This window comes from Pelobates fuscus, chromosome 9 (genome assembly GCF_036172605.1).
Source record: "Pelobates fuscus isolate aPelFus1 chromosome 9, aPelFus1.pri, whole genome shotgun sequence".
NCBI classification, from domain to species: Eukaryota; Metazoa; Chordata; class Amphibia; order Anura; family Pelobatidae; genus Pelobates; species Pelobates fuscus.
Window position 1 is genome coordinate 69,750,273 of NC_086325.1, and position 20,994 is coordinate 69,771,266.

The window sequence follows — 20,994 nt, forward strand, 5'->3', positions numbered from 1 at the left end:
GTATTATTGGAGGTGGTGCAGTGAGGGACCCTCTCAGCACTGGAACATGCACAATTCTTCTCCTTTAATTACAATTTTCCATAAAATAATCCAGTTTTTCAAATAGTCATATAAGTAATTATTTATTGGAATGTCAAATGCATAAGCTTATTATTTTTAAAATAGTAGCTTTTATTTATTTATTATTTTTTTAACAATAAGCCAAAACCTCCATTTATTAAAATATATGGCACTTCATGCCTATCGTTTTTGAAAAAGGCGATCTAGGGAATGTTCTAACCATTACATGTGCTGATAAATTTAGACACAGGTATCATATAACATGTTAAAACTAGATTATCAACACATTGCGCCCTGACCTTTATTTTATTGATTCTGCACATCACCTCTGGAATTGGCAGTATAAATCTGAGTGGTTTGGTACATTTGACCCTTTTCTGTCTCCCTTGTGCCTTACTAAGTGATAAACGAAATTCTCTATCACTGATACAGCAAACTTCCTTCCAGTCTATTAGTACAGTCAAAGTAAAGCCAGAACAAATTATTGCATCACATTAAACATTCTTATCCAGTGCAAATAAATACCTGAAAATTCTGAATAGTCCAATGCAGAGAAATTTAAGAGGGTCAATGATGATAAATAACAGATGTTTATGCAAAAGTATTTATTTGAATGTGCTCCTCTGATTTCGCCATTTCTTAACCAGGAACCTGAAGACTGATTAGGTATCATAGAAATTACAAAGATTTTCAAGACTCAAGCAAGCCATTGCTATTCTAGAATGCAGACAAATCTAGCAGGTTTTTTTTCAGTCTGTGTTTTTATTGAGATAATGGTAGAGCGAACCGTTGCAAAAGAGAATATAAAATCAAGAGATACATACATTTGGCAGCAAAGCAGATTTGTTTGTTCACACCTCATTTAAAAAAAATAATAATAGCAGGCTACATTAGCAGGCTAGGCATACATCACATGTCTTAGAGCTAAACAGAGACTCAACAAGTAATCCAAATAGACTAGCTAGGCACGCAGAATTGGGTAAATATAGTAATTGAGGGTAAAAAGCATAATTAGGTTGTAGAGTAAACCAGGGTAAAACACATGCTTAATAGAACAGGTGTATATGGTGGAAACTGAATATAGGCTGCTAGCATAAACACTGAAGAAATTATGAAATTTAACTGATATGGGCCCTACTACGGTAAAGTGGCTACAATATTGTGACACAGGCCTAAGCCCTGAGTCACGATTAGTCCATGCTGGCTCTAGGAGAAGTACAAGCCCTTGGCAGAGGTTAGTCTGTAGAAGGGAGGGGCATAAGGGATGATCAGGATGCTATCAGGATTGTATGACTTTTAACAGTGACAGTGGGTCTCTATATGCCAGTCCAGCAACAGGCCTTGTTTTGGGGGAGAATGGTCGGCGACCATGGGACCAAAAGGTGACCTGTGGGACGCTCCTTGGTTTCCTCTTCCAACTCAGGAGGTTTCTGGCTTTGGTGGCCACAAATCTTCTCCCCAGCCGAGCTAGGCCTCTCTGGGACTACAGGAGGAGCCTGTGGTTCATTGGTATGTATAGTGGTCATTCCCACTTCAAGCACGGGAGGATGCCAGCAGCACTGAAGTTTGTACCAAAAATTTGCAAACCACTGTTCTAGGTTTGTCAGAGTACGGGACACTTGATCTCTTGTTCTGAGTGAGTGGTTGGCAACTGCCATGATGCAAAGGGTGTCACTCCTACAGCCTGCTTGCTAGTACAAGCATCCATAAGTACATGGGAGGTAAGTGCTAGGATAACCCCCATCAGCAGTGAAAGGGAAAGAATGGACCCAGGGACTGCGGATTTCAGAGAGTCAAGTGAAAGGGGGATCAGCTGTGTCCTCCACGCCACTTCAAGTAGGCTGCAGGTCTGCCGTGAACATTCACCAAATTCAGAGATGGCTCAAATGTGATTAGGCAAGAGCTCACAACAGTGCCGACTGTCAGCAACTAGTAGTAGGTTAGTAGATGCTCGAAATAAAGGGAGAAAAACATGGGTTTTCTACATGTCTCCAAGAGACCAGCTAAAATGCATCCTACCAGTTGTATGGTAAGGTCCCGCCCCCAAATCTAACACATTTACTTTAATGTGGGCCTGTTATAAAAAAAAAAAAAAAACATGAATGTGAATTTATCTTGCATTAAGGTAGTCATTTAATCAATAGATTATACAGATGAATTCACCAGCAAAGAAACATAGGGCTATTTACTAAATGGCATATCTAAGTCCAGAGTAGCTAAACTGAAAGCATAGCTGATTTAGAGAAAATTTCCAGTTCGGTGGTTTTACCTTAAATTTGACATTTACTTAGAAATCAGTTTGAATTCATTTTACTAATTAACCCTGTTAGTTTAAAAGACAGCCTCCCCTCTAGGTCAATTCCTCCACCTTCATTATGCTGCAAGTATAGTGTTTTTTTTACATAAACAGCAAATTGTAGTGAATTGAAAGCTGAATTGCAAATGTTTGCAAAAAATCCAAGATGTTCCTATAACTAAGTTTGACAACGTCTTCAAATCAGCTAAAAATTACTGTTTCATTAATAAAACTCACAGCATTCTAAACAAATAATGTACAAAGTAATATCATGAGTTTTTACCAAGGGACAATCCATCTAGAAATGTGACTGTTTCATTTTATACTTACAATTTTATTTCGTGCAACATGATATTAAATCACAATAAAACAAGCAATTATTTCCTTAGTAGCCCCCAAACACTGACAGTTAAAACTTACAGAGGCTGTAAATAAGCACAGGATAAATCATTGATTACTTAGTTTAATATTGTTACATGTGGCCTTTGAGTAAGCACATAAACTTTACTCTGCTAAACACAACAACCTTTCCCACACTAACGCGATCCTTTACAGTTATAATTGTAATGAAGAAAGATTGCAACAGATGTCTGCATGCTCACATATTTACACCCTGTTCCAAATTATTATGCAAATTCTATTTAAGTGTCACAAAGATTAAATATTTCGTTTTTCAGTTTAACTCATGGATGGCATTGTGTCTCAGGGCTCTTTTGATCACTGAAAACAATCTCGGACACCTGTGATAATTAGATTGCTAGGTGAGCCCAATTTAAGGAAAAACTACTAAAGGAGGGTGTTCCACATTATTAAGCAGAGCACCATTTTCATGCAATATGGGGAAGAAAAAGGATCTCTCTGCTGCCAAAAAGAGTGAAATAGTTCAATGCCTTGGATGAGGTATGAAAACATTAGATATTTCACGAAAACGTAAGCGTCATCATCGCACTATTAAGAGATTTGTGGCTGATTCAGAGCACAGACGGTTTCGTGCAGATAAAGGCACAGTGAGGAAGATTTCTGCCAGATCCATGCATCGGATCAAGAGAGCAACTGCTAAAATACCATTACAAAGCAGCAAACAGATATTTGAAGCTGCTGGTGCCTCTGGAGTCCCACTGACATCAAGGTGTAGAGTCCTCCAGAGTTTTGCAACTGTGCATAAACCTTCTATTCGGCCACCACTAGCCAATGCTCACAAGCAGAAACTGCTGCATTGGGCAGAAAAATACATGAAAACTAATTTTAAAACAGTCCTGTTCACTGATGAGTGCCGTGCAACCCTGGATGGTCCAGATGGATGGAGTAGTGGATGGTTGGTGGACGGCCACCCTATTCCAACAAGGTTGCGACGTCAGCTAGGCGGTGGTGGAGTCATGTTTTGGGCCGCAATCATGGGAAGAGAGCTGGTCGGCCCCATTAGGGTCCCTGAAGGTGTAAAGATGACCTCTGCAAAGTATGTGGAGTTTCTGACTGACCACTTTCTTCCCTGGTACAGAAGGAAGAACTATGCTTTCCGTAATAAAATCATCTTCATGCATGACAATGCACCATCTCATGCTGCAAAGAATACCTCTGCATCAATGGCTGCTATGAGGATAAAAGGAGAGAAAGTCATGGTGTGGCCTCCATCCTCCCCTGACCTTAATCCTATTGAGAACCTTTGGAGCATCCTCAAGCAAAAGATCCGTGAGGGTGGGAGGCAGTTTACATCCAAACAGCAGCTCTGGGAGGCTATTCTAACATCTTGCAAACAAATTCAAGAAGAAACTGTCAAAAAACTCACAAGTTCAATGGATGCAAGACTTGTGAAGCTGCTATCAAATAAGGGGTCCTATGTTTAAATGTAACGTGACCTATTAAAATGTTTAAAAAGTTAAAATGTTGTTATAAGTTTGATTGAAATAGCTTTTGATTTTTAGTAAATATGCTGCAAACACAACAAATGAAAATTTTCAGTTCTTTACAACCTATAAAGTGTTTTAAAACTTACTGTGCATAATAATTTGGAACAGTGCATTGTAAGTTTTTTATGTTTAAATAAAATACTGTTATCATTAGGAGGTTTGTTCGATAAAATTTGAATTGTACTCTTAATAGTTGATGACATGAGAATTATGCTGACTGTTATTTACATCAATTATTTAGGTAAATGAGAAAAATATCATTTGCATAATAATTTGGAACAGGGTGTATTATAACTCATACTTGCAACAAAACAAACCCAGCCATCCTGAAGTCATGGTAGAATGTGCGATAGGAAGGAAATGAAATAGTGATCAGGAGCTCCTAACACTCCTATCCTCCTAAACCTAACTAGTAATTAGGCTTTGCTAGAGGACACTTAGTGGGCTGAAGCCTTAAATGTGTGATCTTTACAGGGGAGTCCGGATGCTAGTAGTTTTTTTTTTTTTTTTCTTAAAGTTGCTGCCTCGTATAAAAAAGAACAATATCGGCTACAAAAAGGGATAGGATATTCCCTCAGGCGTCATCTGGGGCAAGATTCTGAAAAGAGGGTCTTTATTTATCCATTGCTTACATAGTATGGCTAGGCAGGCTTAAGTTGAATATCTGGTTATTTTGTTCATTGTGATACCATTTTGCATAGTTAACGAGGTGTGGATATGGATGCTAAGTGAAGCCTTAGGTAAGAAGGCATCGGGGTTTGCTTGGGCTCAAACCCACGGTGTTTCACTGACAAGACTCAAAGAAGACCAAAATAATTGTCCATATAGAAGCATGGACTGCCTGACAACTTGGTACATTTTAAATGCCAATATACATACAGCATTAACACAATAATAGGTCGCGCTATACAGAAAGTATAACAATAAATAGATAAAAATATATATGTACTCACATTTAATAAAAAGGCAAACAGAGAATAAAAATAGATATGTGTATAAAAGTCCCGATATGTGGTAAAATTCTTGTAGGTTCCAGTAGGATAGTAGAGACTTGATGGTGATATCAATGAGAAGCTGGGTCTTCTATAGCTGAGGGGATCTTGACTCAATGACGGACATGTAAATGAAAGGATAGAGGAAACTCCAATAGTGTAAACTGTGATTGAGTAGATAAAATAAAGTATGTATTAGGGAGGTATTACACTCACCTATCCAAGAGCGTGTACCTGGTTACACGTCACTTTGGAGCCGACCATCGTTCAAAGAATCCTAGTGTCAGGGTACCTGTGGTCTCTACCTCCGAAAGAGGTAGAGACTTAGCTGTTCCTCCATCCAGACGGTCTGATGGCTCCCTTCCCCGCGGTCTATCCGGTCATGCTAGGCCGGCCGCGAGGGAGTGACTGCCTTTTACAGCATCTAGGCAGGAAGTAGTCATCAGGACCCTCCCCCGGAACGACCTGTCAGTCAATTGCTGCAGGACCAATCAGGACGCCTCGGAGGCGTGGTTACTGCTCTGAACAGGGTATTTAACAGAGCTTCTTTCATTAGCTCATTGCCCTGTCGTGGTTCTAGCTTGTTCTAGTCACTCAGTGCTTGTGTATTCTATTATCCCTTTTGGTTTTGACCCGGCTTGTTTACCTTACTCTGCTTATCTCTGTTACCCTTGATTCGGCTTGTCTCTCGCTTACCTGTCTTCTGTTACCCTCGACCTCGGCTTGTCTTTGACCATTCTATACTCTACTACTTACGTTAGTCCGGCCATTCTAAGGTCCGGTATACGTATCTGGCTACTGTTTGTACTCTGCGTGTTGGATCCCTGTCCCAATCCTGACATTACGACAGGGCCAATGGATCCTGCAAGTACAAACAGTCAGCTGGCTGCTCCTGATCCTAGGTTTGAAGCCATGGATCACAGAATGGATCAGATGGCGCTTGCGCTACAGGCTCTATTAGCTTGTGCCAATAATCCACCAGAGGAGATACGTAATACCCCTGTTTCTCCTGTCGGTTCAGGTCTAGAGGTAGCCACAGTGGGTGCTTCTTCTTGCATTACCCCCCCAGTACGCTATGGTGGGGCTCCTGAGAAGTGTCGTGGTTTTTTAAACCAAATTAGTATCCACTTTGAATTACAACCTCGCTCTTATCCTACAGATAGGGCAAAAGTAGGATTTATTATCACCCTACTCATTGAGAAAGCTCTGAGATGGGCCAACCCACTATGGGAGAACGATAACCCATTAGTTTATAACTATAACGCATTTGTAGCTGCTTTTAGAAGAACATTTGACCCTCCAGGTAGAAAGGTTAATGCAGCCAGATTACTGTTGCGCCTGAGACAGGAGAACCGAACACTGGTGGATTATGCACTAGAGTTCAGGTCTCTGGCGGCAGAAATCAAGTGGAATGAGCAGGCGTATATGGATGTATTTTTGAATGGCCTATCTGATGTAATCCTTGATGAGGTTGCTACCAGAGAACTCCCTGAGAATTTAGAGGATTTAATTTCGTTCATCTCTCGTATAGATGAACGTCTAAGAGAGAGACAGAACACTCGAGAGAGGAACCAGAGACCTTCTTTTAGGTTAGCTCCCGCTTTTCAAAGTCCTGACTCCACGATATCTTTGCTTACTGAACCTATGCAGATAGGGTATACCCGCCTCTCTGAGGAGGAAAGACAGCACAGGAGAAGAGAGGGTTTGTGTATGTATTGTGGAGCCAAGGGTCATTTACTCTCGAACTGTTCTAACCGCCCGGGAAACGCTCGCACCTAAGTCTCTCTAGAGGACAGGCCTTGGGTGTTTCTATTTTGTCCTCTACTCCTAATTATAAAGATCACAGGCTTCTGCTACCAGTTTCCTTAACTTGGGGGAAGGAAGTAGTAAGGGCTATGGCATTGATAGATTCCGGTGCTGCTGAGAATTTTATCGACCAAGCCTTTGCTAGTAAGAACAATTTCCCATCCCAGCTAAGGGAGACACCTTTGGCCGTTGAGGCCATAGATGGTAGACCACTACTAGACCCTGTTATCTTTCGTGAGACCATACCCATTGATTTAAATGTTGGTATCCTACACGTGGAGAATTTATCTCTTATGCTCATTTCGTCTCCTTCCGTTCCCATAGTTCTGGGGTACCCATGGTTGAAAAAACATAACCCTATTATCGATTGGGAGTTAGGAGAGATACTCTCGTGGGGCCAGGGCTGCCAGGATCGGTGTTTGTGCAAGGTTTCTGCATTAGCTAATATTAACATACCGGAGAATCCTACTCAGTCCACAGAAAGACAAATACCAGACCTTTACCTAGACTTAAGGGCAGTGTTTGACAAGAAGAATGCCGATTCTTTACCTCCACACAGGTCATTTGACTGTAAGATTAAGCTTCAACCCGGCACTATGCCTCCGAGGGGCCATGTATATCCTTTGTCTGTTCAGGAAAACTCGGTTCTAGAGGAGTATATTCGGGAGAATTTAGAAAAGGGATTCATCAGGAGGTCTTCTTCTCCGGCCGGGGCTAGGTTCTTTTTCATTAAGAAGAAGGATGGCACGCTGAGACCTTGTATCGATTACCGAGGCTTGAATAAAATAACTGTCAGAAATGCCTATCCTATCCCACTGATTACCGAGTTATTTGATCGTCTTAAGGGCTCCAAAATCTTCACCAAGTTAGATCTCAGAGGGGCTTACAATTTGGTGAGAATCCAGCAAGGTCACGAGTGGATGACGGCATTCAATACCCGGTATGGCCATTACGAATACACTGTTATGCCATTTGGACTATGCAATGCTCCTGCAGTATTTCAAGATTTGATTAATGAGGTACTTAGGGAGTTTCAGCATGATTGTGTTATTGTTTACCTGGACGACATACTAATACACTCTAAGGAGATTGAGACTCACCATAGACAGGTCAGAAAGGTATTACACAAGCTGCTGCAACATGGTCTATATTGCAAATTGGAGAAGTGCAGTTTTGATCAGTCTCAGGTAGACTTTCTTGGATACGTGATTTCTGGGGAAGGTTTTAAAATGGATCCTGTAAAACTCCAATCTATTTTAGACTGGCCCTCGCCCAAAGGACTCAAGGCTATCCAAAGGTTTATTGGTTTTTCCAACTACTATAGGCGCTTCATTAAAGGATACTCCTCTATCATTGCGCCTATTACCAATATGACCAAACAAGGGGCTGATACTAAGTTCTGGTCTAAGGAAGCTCTTGGTGCTTTCAAGACTCTCAAGGAACTTTTTGCCTCGGCTCCCATTCTAGTCCATCCTGATACGACTCTGCCTTTCTTGCTCGAAGTCGATGCCTCTGAGACAGCAGTTGGGGCTGTTCTGTCTCAAAGGTTAGGGGTGGATAAACCGTTACACCCTTGTGGTTTCTTCTCTAAGAATTTTTCTGGGCCTGAGAGCAGATATGACATCGGGGAAAGGGAACTGTTAGCAGTCATTAAAGCCTTAAAGGAGTGGAGACATTTGTTGGAGGGGACCCTACACCCTATTACGATTTTGACGGACCACAAAAACTTGTCCTATATTGGGGAGGCTAAGCGCTTATCCTCTAGACAAGCTCGTTGGTCCTTATTCCTGACTCACTTCAATTATGTACTGACTTACAGACCTGGTTCTAAAAACTCCAAAGCCGATGCATTATCTCGCCAATATGAACCTTCTACTGTACCTGAACCAGTTCTTTCTTCTATAGTTCCGAAATGCAATATCATTGCTAATACGAATCTCAGGATTCATTCTCCATTACTGGCCGAGATCATTAAGTTGCAACATCTAGCACCTAAACAGACTCCTGCGGGCCGTCATTTCGTTCCTCCTGCTCTTCAACTGGAACTTTTACAGTGTTTACATAATAGCAAGATGGCGGGACATCCTGGTATTCGCAAAACTTACGCGTTGATCTCTAAGGACTTCTGGTGGCCTGCTTTACGGAGGGATATTGAGGAGTTCATCGCTGCATGTGAAGTTTGTACTAAAACCAAACAACCCCATACGTTTCCATGTGGATTCCTGCACCCCTTGGAGGTTCCAGAAAAACCATGGTCCTGTTTGGCCATGGACTTTATTGTCGATCTACCTATCTCTAAAAGACAGACTGTTATCCTCACCGTGGTTGACAGGTTTACTAAGATGGCACACTTCATTCCCCTGCCTAAACTCCCGTCTTCTCCCGAATTGGCAGAGATATTTGCTAAGGAGATTTTTCGCCTACATGGGATACCCTCTCAAATTGTATCGGACAGAGGCTCCCAATTTGTTTCCCGCTTTTGGAGGTCCTTCTGCTCTCAACTTGGTATTAAATTAAACTTTTCTTCTGCCTATCATCCTCAGTCTAACGGAGCTGCTGAACGTACCAACCAGAAAATTGAACAATATTTACGATGCTTTGTTTCTGAACACCAGGATGATTGGGTCGGTTTGATTCCTTGGGCGGAGTTTGCACACAACAATCTCATTTGCGATTCTACTCATTCAAGCCCCTTCTTCATGAATTATGGTTTTCATCCGTCTATTCTTCCTTCGGATTCTCCTTCCCAGGGGGTGCCGTCGGTTGATGTTCATGTTGCCAATTTGAGGAAGTTGTGGGATCAAACTCGACAAATCCTTGTGCACAACTCTATGTTGGTCAAGAAACACGCTGATAAACGTAGAAGGGCGGCTCCGGTCTTTGTTCCAGGTGATAGGGTATGACTGAGCACGAGGAACATCCGTTTAAAAGTGCCCTCCATGAAGTTCGCTCCTCGTTATATTGGACCCTACAGGGTGCTGACCCGTATCAATCCAGTTGCGTATCGTTTAGCTCTTCCTAATACCTTACGCATCCCGAACTCGTTTCACGTTTCATTGCTGAAACCACTCATATGTAACAGATTTTCCTCCACAATAGCCCCTCCTCGCTCCGTTCAGGTGGAGGGTCAGGAGGAGTATGAGGTTAACTCTATTATTGATTCTCGAATATCCCGGGGGAGAGTACAATATCTGGTTGATTGGAAGGGATATGGTCCTGAGGAGAGGAGTTGGGTACCTCAGGAGGATGTTCATGCTCCCCGTCTCCGCAGGGCGTATCACTCTCGCTTCCCATCTCGTCCCGGTTCATTCCGCCCGGTGGGCATATCTGAGAGGGGGGGTACTGTCAGGGTACCTGTGGTCTCTACCTCCGAAAGAGGTAGAGACTTAGCTGTTCCTCCATCCAGACGGTCTGATGGCTCCCTTCCCCGCGGTCTATCCGGTCATGCTAGGCCGGCCGCGAGGGAGTGACTGCCTTTTACAGCATCTAGGCAGGAAGTAGTCATCAGGACACTCCCCCGGAACGACCTGTCAGTCAATTGCTGCAGGACCAATCAGGACGCCTCGGAGGCGTGGTTACTGCTCTGAACAGGGTATTTAACAGAGCTTCTTTCATTAGCTCATTGCCCTGTCGTGGTTCTAGCTTGTTCTAGTCACTCAGTGCTTGTGTATTCTATTATCCCTTTTGGTTTTGACCCGGCTTGTTTACCTTACTCTGCTTATCTCTGTTACCCTTGATTCGGCTTGTCTCTCGCTTACCTGTCTTCTGTTACCCTCGACCTCGGCTTGTCTTTGACCATTCTATACTGTACTACTTACGTTAGTCCGGCCATTCTAAGGTCCGGTATACGTATCTGGCTACTGTTTGTACTCTGCGTGTTGGATCCCTGTCCCGATCCTGACACCTAGGTGGGGACTGTACCACCCACGCCATCATATTGAGCAGTATATCCTGCTCATGCAAATGTGAGTACGCCCTTTACTTCTCAGACTTACTTGTAATCATACGGTGAGCACTATATTTGGTCTCTATCTCTCTTTCATATCGAGAAATTATCTACACCTATATCCCGACAGTGGGGGGTCAACGCCACTGAATGCCAACTACACTTGAGCGAGTACACGCTCTTGGATAGGTGAGTGTAATACCTCCCTAATACATACTTTATTTTATCTACTCAATCACAGTTTACACTATTGGAGTTTCCTCTATCCTTTCATTTACATGTCCGTCATTGAGTCAAGATCCCCTCAGCTATAGAAGACCCAGCTTCTCATTGATATCACCATCAAGTCTCTACTATCCTACTGGAACCTACAAGAATTTTACCACATATCGGGACTTTTATACACATATCTATTTTTATCTCTGTTTGCCTTTTTATTAAATGTGAGTACATATATATTTTTATCTATTTATTGTTATACTTTCTGTATAGCGCGACCTATTATTGTGTTTTTGCCATTTCTCTTTTGAGGACGTTGGAGGGAACCTCATACCCATAGGTTGCAGCTTTTCTTTTCTTGTTTATTCCCCTCTAGAGCACTCAGCGCTGATCCTATACCCTTTCTTTATACATACAGCATTATTTACTAAATTGAGGTTTGAAAGTGAATTTCACATTTAAAGCCAGAGAAGACAAAATGAAAATACAGCTGACCTTTAATTTGAACGTCATGTATAGATGCAGCTGCCATTCACAAAGAGTCTGTAAACTTTTACATTAAAGGGAATCTGTAGCCACTTTAACAAGGTCCACTCCCGCTTCCCCTCTGCTGCTCTCCGGTCCTCACATGTTCCTCCTCACTTAATCACTGATTTTCCTGGCTTGAGGACAATTTCCCAAGCAAACCTCCTCAGTCACACTGACATATTAATGTCACTCCACCCTGTTCCTATAACTTGCGCTATGGTTGCTTTGAGTGGAGAACAGAAGAACCTTCTGTAGGAGGCCTCTCTTGCTCTCCCTGTCAATCAATTTCTTGGCAGTGAGCGTCTGCCTAGGAATTTTTAGACAAATGGGAGACATTTTTTTCAATGTTTTTTCTCCTAATCTATTCATTTGCTAACAAAACTGCTAAAGTTGTTTTGGGCACTACAGGTTCCTTTAATATGTTGCCAGTTTATTTTTGTTTAATTTATCTCTACACGTTTATAATTTTTTAAACTGAGATTTTTTTTAATTGTAACCTATTATTTTTTAGTATATAGAGTACATTGATATGTTCTACAAATTAAACACAATTTAACTTATTTAACAACACGTGGGAGAGTCACAATTCATGTCACAATTTGTTTTCCTCCATAATCACATTGGGACTTAACATAACATATTTGCAACTTTATTTGCCTGTTACTAATGAATTTGACTGCTTGTGTAGAAAAGCTGAAAAGAGATGTGGGTTATTTACAAAAGTTTACTTGCTAATGGTTTGTTCCTGCAGTAGAATGTCAACAAAGGTTTTCTACAAAGGTTGTCTTAAAAGTATTTGATTTGTTTTAAAATTATAGCATTTCGAAGGTAAGTTGGATGTCATGTCTTTGGCTGATAATGAATGTTTCTTTACAGGGGTTAGTTTCAAACTGGGAGCAGGAAAAACTGTAGCGTTAACCACGCAAGCTATGTAGAAGGGTTTGATAAATGACTTTGCTAAAATATAAATAGGTAATTGAGCATTGCTCCGCGGATTTAAAAAGATAGAGAGCAAAGAGAATTCAAGTGTACGATTGATCTGTTTTGCATGTAAATACAGAATGCTGGCAATAGTTTTATTAATGTACACAACTTCATTACCAGGAGATTTCGCTTAAAAGAAACATTCTTTAAAAAAAAAAAAAAGGAACTAATGGTAGATTCTTGGATACAAAGGAACGGACATTTCTAATCATGAATGCATAAATAATGGGCACGAACATGCCAATACGGGACGTAAAACCGACAACGCTATTTGATTGTCTGTCTTTTTTCGTAACCCAATGCCTCAATATAGTGATATGTATACACAATTAGGATGATCATCATATTATGATTTGGATTTTCTATGACTAATAATTTAACAATGTACTGGGAAAGATGCACAATTGCCTTAGCCCATCATCCACCTTCAATGTATTGCAATACAAACCAGCTCATGTGTGCTGAGATCATCTTTCTGCAGTCCTCTAGGGCCTCTAACAAAACAACTGTTAAGTCGTTCACTTGTCAGGATCGATGTATGGTGTAAAGTAGGCTTTTAAAATACTTGTGTATGCATGTTTTTGCATGTGTGTGTCTGTTTGTGTGTCTGTGCATGCGCATTTGAGGCATAATGAGAACAAGAGGTGAAGGATTTTTATTAAATTCACAATTTTATTCCAAACAAAAAAAAAAAAAAACACAGGGGATACATCAACCATAGAAATACTGATATAATATTGTAAAGAAACACAGCTGGTATTACTAAGGTTAAATTCACACAAAGAAAAGGAGAAGTGATGACCACAGGAAAATGAGATGAAAGAGAAAAGCAGAGAGTCTGAATAAGAGATAGAGAAGAGGAGGGATGGGGCAATGGAGGGACACCGAGAGAGTAGCAAACTGCTTTAGTTGTCCTCTATGTTTATCATTCAGCTTAGACATTGCTGAACTCCTGAATGTGGGACTCTTTAGCCCTACATATCTACAAGTAGTGGAGAGACCAGGAGGATATTAGTGTTTTTTTTGTTTTTTTTAATTGTACATCAGACAGCTGCTTCACAAAGCAGCCACCTGATAGAACAAAAAAACAATCACTCTACATAGTGCTGCGGAATAGAACTTTGCTCTACGCTACTCTATTAGTTAGGTAGCACGGATGAACCACATTGAGTAGCTGACTGTGCAGCATGTGCTTGTTTCCAGATAGTTTCTCTTTAACCGTGGAGGGCATAAGCAACACATTGTCCATATGTAGACAGGAGGTGTTATAATAAAGAGGGTCAGGAATATGTAATTACATATTCCCACCTCACTTTTAGCATGGGGGTCAGGGTCATTGCATTTTGCTAGGGGCTTAAGCCCCAGGTGTTTCTACAACCTAGCAACATTCCTGTCTATTTATTCCAAATGTACTATATCAGCCATAGTTAAGCTGTTAAAACAACGTATTTTAGTAGAGTATTTTTAGTAGAGTTTTTAGTAGAGTATTAAGATGCTCAATGCAAACATTAGATTGACATTTTTGTTTTGTGTGAAGTCATCCTGCTTCAAAAAAAACAAACCAAAAAACTAAACAACAGACACTTGTTAGAAAAACAGCCATAAATAATCAGAAATTGCTATACTATGATAATGATATGCAGGGTCACATAAAAACAGTTTTGTTTGTAGGAAACAAAGATTTAACACAAATGGCAGATGTGAGCACAGTTGTGTGTTAATGGGTGACTATAAAGTGTGATAAAAATCATTTGTTTGAAATTGCTAAGCAAATCTATTTATTCCCCTTAAGAAAGTACTACCAGACGCCAGGCAGCCCCAGTTGAATATTAATGGCATGCACTCAGTAATATATTCCTCATATGGTTCCAAAGCTTTTATAAGGGAAATATCATAACTTAAGTTAAACTGGTGTGCAGCATCTTTTATATAAACACTGATTTTAAATAAAATCACTGCTTCTGGTGCAAATAGTCTGTGGGTATCATCATCCTGGTTTCTGTCAAACCTTTTTTTTAGTGGTTTGACAAAAAGACAGATCTCTTCAAGTGCCTATAATTCAGCCCCTCTGTTGTGACTAGGCCTACACTGGGTATCAAGGTTAAGAACACAGGGCTTATTGATTCATGTTCTTTTCATCAATCACTTATTGAACATCAAGGCTGTTTGTAGAAACTAACTTTGCAGCAAAGGTGTGAAGTGAGACAGAAAATAACATTTAGGACATTGACGTTGTTGACCAGTTGTTGTGTTAGTCTATATGAGAAATCATTTTCTGAAAAAACAAGTAAAGCAATAACTCAAACAAGTGAAGGGGTATCTGCTAACAAACATAGTAAACCAAAATACAGTAACGATAAAAACGGCTGACTGTGGCTATCTTGGCCTAAAATGTTAAATTACCTTTGATGACACTTTGAATTCCTGACATTTCCACTTAGGTGCATATACCTGTGAGTGTCTATAAAGGTTAATCAGCAGGCAGTTGGCTGGTTGTTTATTAAACATTATGTAGAACCTTAAAGGGACACTCCACTGCCCAAATGCAAAATTAATAAAAATCACTTTTTAGTACACATACCCCAAATGAATACTTGCATGCATTTAATTATGCATTTTGTTTTATTCGGTGTATACCTAAAATTAGCTTGCAAAACCTGCAGTTCCCTTGTCTGTTGCCTTTGCTATCTCGCCCCTTCTAGCACCGCCCATACTTTCTGGGGCTGTCCAATCACAGACTTCCCAATGCAGCTCAATGAGAAGTCTTTGTAAGTCAGATGTTCTGGGCAATTGCTGCCCCTTGAGGCCAGCTGCATTGAGCAAACAAAACTAGGAAGTAAAATTACCTGTTGTCCGCTTGAAAGCTAAGGGGGTGTGCCAGGTTCATTTATAAAAGCGTCAGTTTCTATTGAAACCTTCAATTTTTGCAAAATGGAAAAAAAGAGGACACACTCTTCACGCATAAAGCTTTTCAGCAAGCTAAAGTTGTTTAGGGGTCTAGAGTGACCCATTAAGTGGTCAGGGGTGGATTTTATGAATTGATTTGTCTGCCAATTGCACCTCTTCTTACCATTGAAGATATAACATTTGTGATAAAATAATTCCATTGAATGCAGTTAAATACAATGCAGGTCTTAAAAAAAACTTAAAATCAAGAGAGAGGTAATTTCTGTGCAAATGTTTTCTACAACAAGAATAAAAAACGAGAGACAATTTTTAAACATGCTAGCCAAAAACAAGAACAATTTCTGTGCTCCAGTGATTAATAAATGTGTATTAAAGTAAAGATCCACTATATAGAGTTTATTTCTTTGCGAGTCAATTGCAGCAAGATGATAACTTGAACTTAAAGCCACCCAAACACAAAATAAATAAAAAATCAGTGTTTAGTAGATGTACCTCAAATGAAAACTTAAATGCATTTAATTTGCATTTTTTTTTTATTGGGGGTGTAGCCTAAAACAGTTAACAAAACCTGCAGTTCTCTTATCTGCTGCCTTTTGCCAACCCACCCTCCTAACCCCACCCAGACAATCTGTTGTTGTCCAATCACAGACTTCCTAATGCTGCTCAAAGTCTTTGCATGGCAGGAGTTATTGCTCCCTCTAAGCTAAGCTTCACTGAGCTAACAAAACCCTGCCTTATATTTGACTCTCTGACTTTCCAAAACACCATAAAACCTGTACATGCGGGGTACTGTTATTCTCGGGAGACTTCAGTGAACACAAATATTAGTGTTTCAAAACAGTAAAACGTATTACAGCAATAATATCTTCTGTGACAATATCATCATTACAATACAATTTAACATTTTGAACATTAATATTTGTGTTCAGCGAAGTCTCCCAAGTAAAACAGTACCCCCCATGTACAGGTTCTATGGTGTCTTGGAAAGTTACAGGGTTAAATACAGTCCTCGCGAATTAAATTCTCTGGACTTTCTGCCCGGGTTGTCAGGCACGTCCCTCAAATTTTACATAAATATACACGTAGAATTTTAATATATATATATATATATATATATATATATATATATATATATACACATATATACATAAAGTCTTGATAAAAGTCCTAAGGGGACTGAAACGTCGACTTGATTGTCTTTGAATTTTGGCACAATAAATTTATTATATTTTTTGTATGAAGACCTCCTGAGTGCACTCTTTTCCATTGGTATACATTGAAGGCTGAGGTAGCACCGAGGCAAGCACAAGACCGGTACATTGAGTGCGGGACATTTGAAGTTTACATATATATATATTTATATATATGTATTTAAATTCTACATGTAAACTTATGTAATCATTTATACATATATATATATATATATATATATATATTTGCAATTATTTATATTTATTTATAGGTAGATAGATATAGAATGTCATTCTAAGTGTATTTTGTTACCAATATATATTAATATCAAAATACAGTTAGAATGAAATTACATATGTATCTATAATTTATTTTAATTTTTTTTCAATTATTTTATTTTATTTATTTATTTATTATTGTAATTATACATATACAGTGGGACCTCGGTTTACGAATTAAATTCGTTCTCCGGATGTGGACGCCATGGTTCTTGTATATCTCTCGCTACCGCAGTGTTGGAGGTACACCGGGACCCGTGATGGGGGCATGGGCCAACCCGAGCTAGGCAGGAGGGATCACACCCTGTGTACCTTGCTTACCCTTTATCCCTTGCTTTTCCATTCCCTTATTCTTCCCATCGGCGGATGGAGATCCGGGCTCGGAGCCGGAGGGGTCTCTTAGGAGCTCATTGTGAGACAACATTTAACACATTACACTGGAAGAGTAATAGGTACTTATAACAGATGGTACAACGTGACTGTGGACACACTTTTGTAGGATATGGGACACCGGAATACCAGGTACGGTGGATACCTGCCTGGTAGCGGTACTATGCCTCACAAGACGGACACCCCAGACCTGACAGACATACGATTCAGTCCATCCCTACACGGTAACAGTACCCTCATTACACAGCACCTGGACACTCCTCTCATGGTACACAAGAGGGGGAACTCCCAAGCGCCCTCCCTCAGACACAGAACCACAAGGTTGCCTTACGAACCCAACCCAGAGCCAGGGCCGGACTGGCCCACCGGGATACCGGGAATTTTCCCGGTGGGCCGCGGCACCTGGGGGCTGCTCTGAGCAAGTATGTGCCACCGGGTGGCCGGTCCGGTGGCACACACACTGAGGGGGCCGGCCGGCCGGTCGGCGGCCGCATTCCGCGCTGGAGCCGCCGGACCGGGTGGCAGCCTCGCCGGTCCGGCGGCACTCCTGTCAGGATGTCACTCAGGCAGACTCGCTGAAGGCTGTTGGAGGAGGGAGGAGCATGTCTCTGTACCATGCTCCCTCGCGGTTCCTGTGCAGGGAATTGTGGGAACCGCGAGGGAGCATGGTACAGAGTAAAGTGCATTTATTCCTTATTCATGCTCCTCCCTCCTCCAACAGCCTTCAGCGAGTCTGCCTGAGTGACATCCTGACAGGAGTGCCGCCGGACCGGCGAGGCTGCCACCCGGTCCGGCGGCTCCAGCGTGGAGTGCGGCCGGCCCCTTTGAGTCCTTGACTCCTCTCAGGTAAATGGGAGGGGGGAAATAAAACAGAGGGGCACTGGGAAAGGATGGGGGAAGGAGAGAGAGACACAGAGGGAAAAAAGGGGCAATAGAAAGATGGTGGAGGGAGGAAAAAGAGACAGAGAGAGAGAGAGAGAGACACACACACAGGGAAAGGGGGAGAAAGAGACACACAGGGAAAGGGGGAGAAAGAGACAGAGGGGGAGAGAGAGAGGAAGGGGGAGAGAGAGACACACAGGGAAAGGGGGAGAAAGAGACAGGGGAAGAGAGAGGAAGGGGAGAGAGAGAGACAGAGGGGAAGAGAGAGGAAGGGGGAGAGAGAGACAGAGGGGAAGAGAGATGAAGGGGGAGAGAGAGACACACAGGGAAAGGGGGAGAAAGAGACAGATGGGGAGAGAGAGGAAGGGGAGAGAGAGAGACAGAGGGGGAGAGAGAGGAAGGGGAGAGAGAGAGACAGAGGGGAAGAGAGAGGAAGGGGGAGAGAGAGACAGCGGGGAAGAGAGCTGAAGGGGGAGAGAGAGACAGAGGGGAAGAGAGAGAAACACAGGGAAGAGAGGGAGAGAGAAACACAGGGAAAGGGGGGGAGAGAGATGTGGGGAAGAGAGAGACAGAGGGGAAGAGAGATGTGGGGGAGAGAGAAACACACAGAGAAAGGGGGAGAAAGAGACAGAAGGGAAGAAAGATGTGGAGGAGAGAGAGACAGAGGGAAGAGAGATGTGGGGGAGAGAGAAACACAGGGAAATGGGGGAGAAAGAGACAGAGGGAGAAAGGAGAGAGACACACAAGGGGAGGGGGAGAAAAAGAGGCAGAGGGGGAAGAGAGAGACTGGGAAGGAGAGGGGAGACTCCCCCCCCCCCCCCAATGAGGCTCTCCACTGCCAGACGATCTCCCTCCCCGTTCCACAGGCACCATGCGGGCAGCCGGCTCCTCTGCGTCCTTCTCGCAGGAGCACAGAGCATTGCCGCGGTTACCACGGCAATGCTCCGGCTCTCACGAGAGTGAACTCTAGCCCTGGAGCTATGGGCTAGAGTTCAATCTCACCACTGCGACCACCATGAATTCCTGGTGGTCGCAGTGTTGAGTGAACTCTAGCCCCATAGACATACTTCCCCCACACACACACACACCATACACATTCACACACTGCCCCCATGCACACATTGCCGCCCCCCCCACACACACACATTCACAGCCCTCCCATACACACATTTCCCCACTGAACCTTTCACACACACTGCACCCCTCACACATTGCACCACTGCTCCTATACCCTAATACAGCCCCATATCCCAGCAGACCCCAGGTAAGTTGTCAAACAGTTCTTAAACGGTTTGACTACTTACTCTGTGAGGGGGCCCCGGCACACCTTGCACCATAACCACTACACAGAGCAGTAGTGGTTATTGTGTATGGATTTTTTCTTTAAATAATCTACAAGTGCCCCTCCCGGGATCAGGCTCTGGATCCGCCACTGGTATATGACATGTATATTAGATATTATACATGTATACTAGATTTATATATATATATATATCTAGATAGCCCCTGCACTCCAACCATGACAATAAGAAAAAAATACCTGGTGTTCTGGTGGCTGAATAATACAAAACATGAAAAATACCGGCACTCAAGGATTTTCAGCAAATCAAATCTTCATTTATTTCGAAGAAAAGAATCGACGCTTCAGCTCCTCACAGGAGCTTTCATCTGGACACTGTCCTGATGAAAGCTGTCCTGATGAAAGCTGTCCTGATGAAAGCTCCTGTGAGGAGCTGAAACGTCGATTCTTTTCTTCGAAATAAATGAAGATTTGATTTGCTGAAAATCCTTGAGTGCCGGTATTTTTCGTGTTTTTTATATATATATATATATATATATATATATATATATATATGCCTATTATATTTACACATATGTTAATGTACATTTATATATGCATAATACGAGAAATGTCATTAATATGTACCATATGTAATGAGCAGATATTGTCCGAGTCTTGTTGCTAGGTGCATACTCCAGCACAATAACATATTTAACCCCTTAAGGACACATGACATGTGTGACATGTCATAATTCCCTTTTATTCCAGAAGTTTGGTCATTAAGGGGTTAAAGTAAAGAGCGCACCCAAAATAAACAAGATAACGTAAATTTTTTACAGTTGTGCCCTACATACATTCACCATTTCAGTCCCATTACCAAGCTTTTCTTAATATGTCAAGGTAGTTGGACTGAAACATTGATTACATGCAAAGGCACGTCTGCTTAAAATAAATCAGCACTTTTGTTTATTTTGAAGCCTATGAGTGCTTTTTTTTTTACGTTGGAGTAATCATTTTAAATTTAAGTTCTCTTTTCTAACTCTGTACCTGCACACTATGCTGGCGCGACGCATTATGGGGCTGGTAAATATTTTTTTCCATGGCTGCTTTTAATTCCCAGTCCGGCCCTGCCCAGAGCTAGGGTCGAGGGAAACGGCGATGGGTCATGTGCGATGCCATGGTTGGATATTGGTCCCGACTCCCATGTTAGTTTAGTGCTCGGGTTACTCATCTCGTAACATGTTGCTACTTTCACTGCACTAAGAGCTATGCTCTGGTGCCATTACTGCTAACCCGCTACTTAATAGATACATCACCCACGAGATG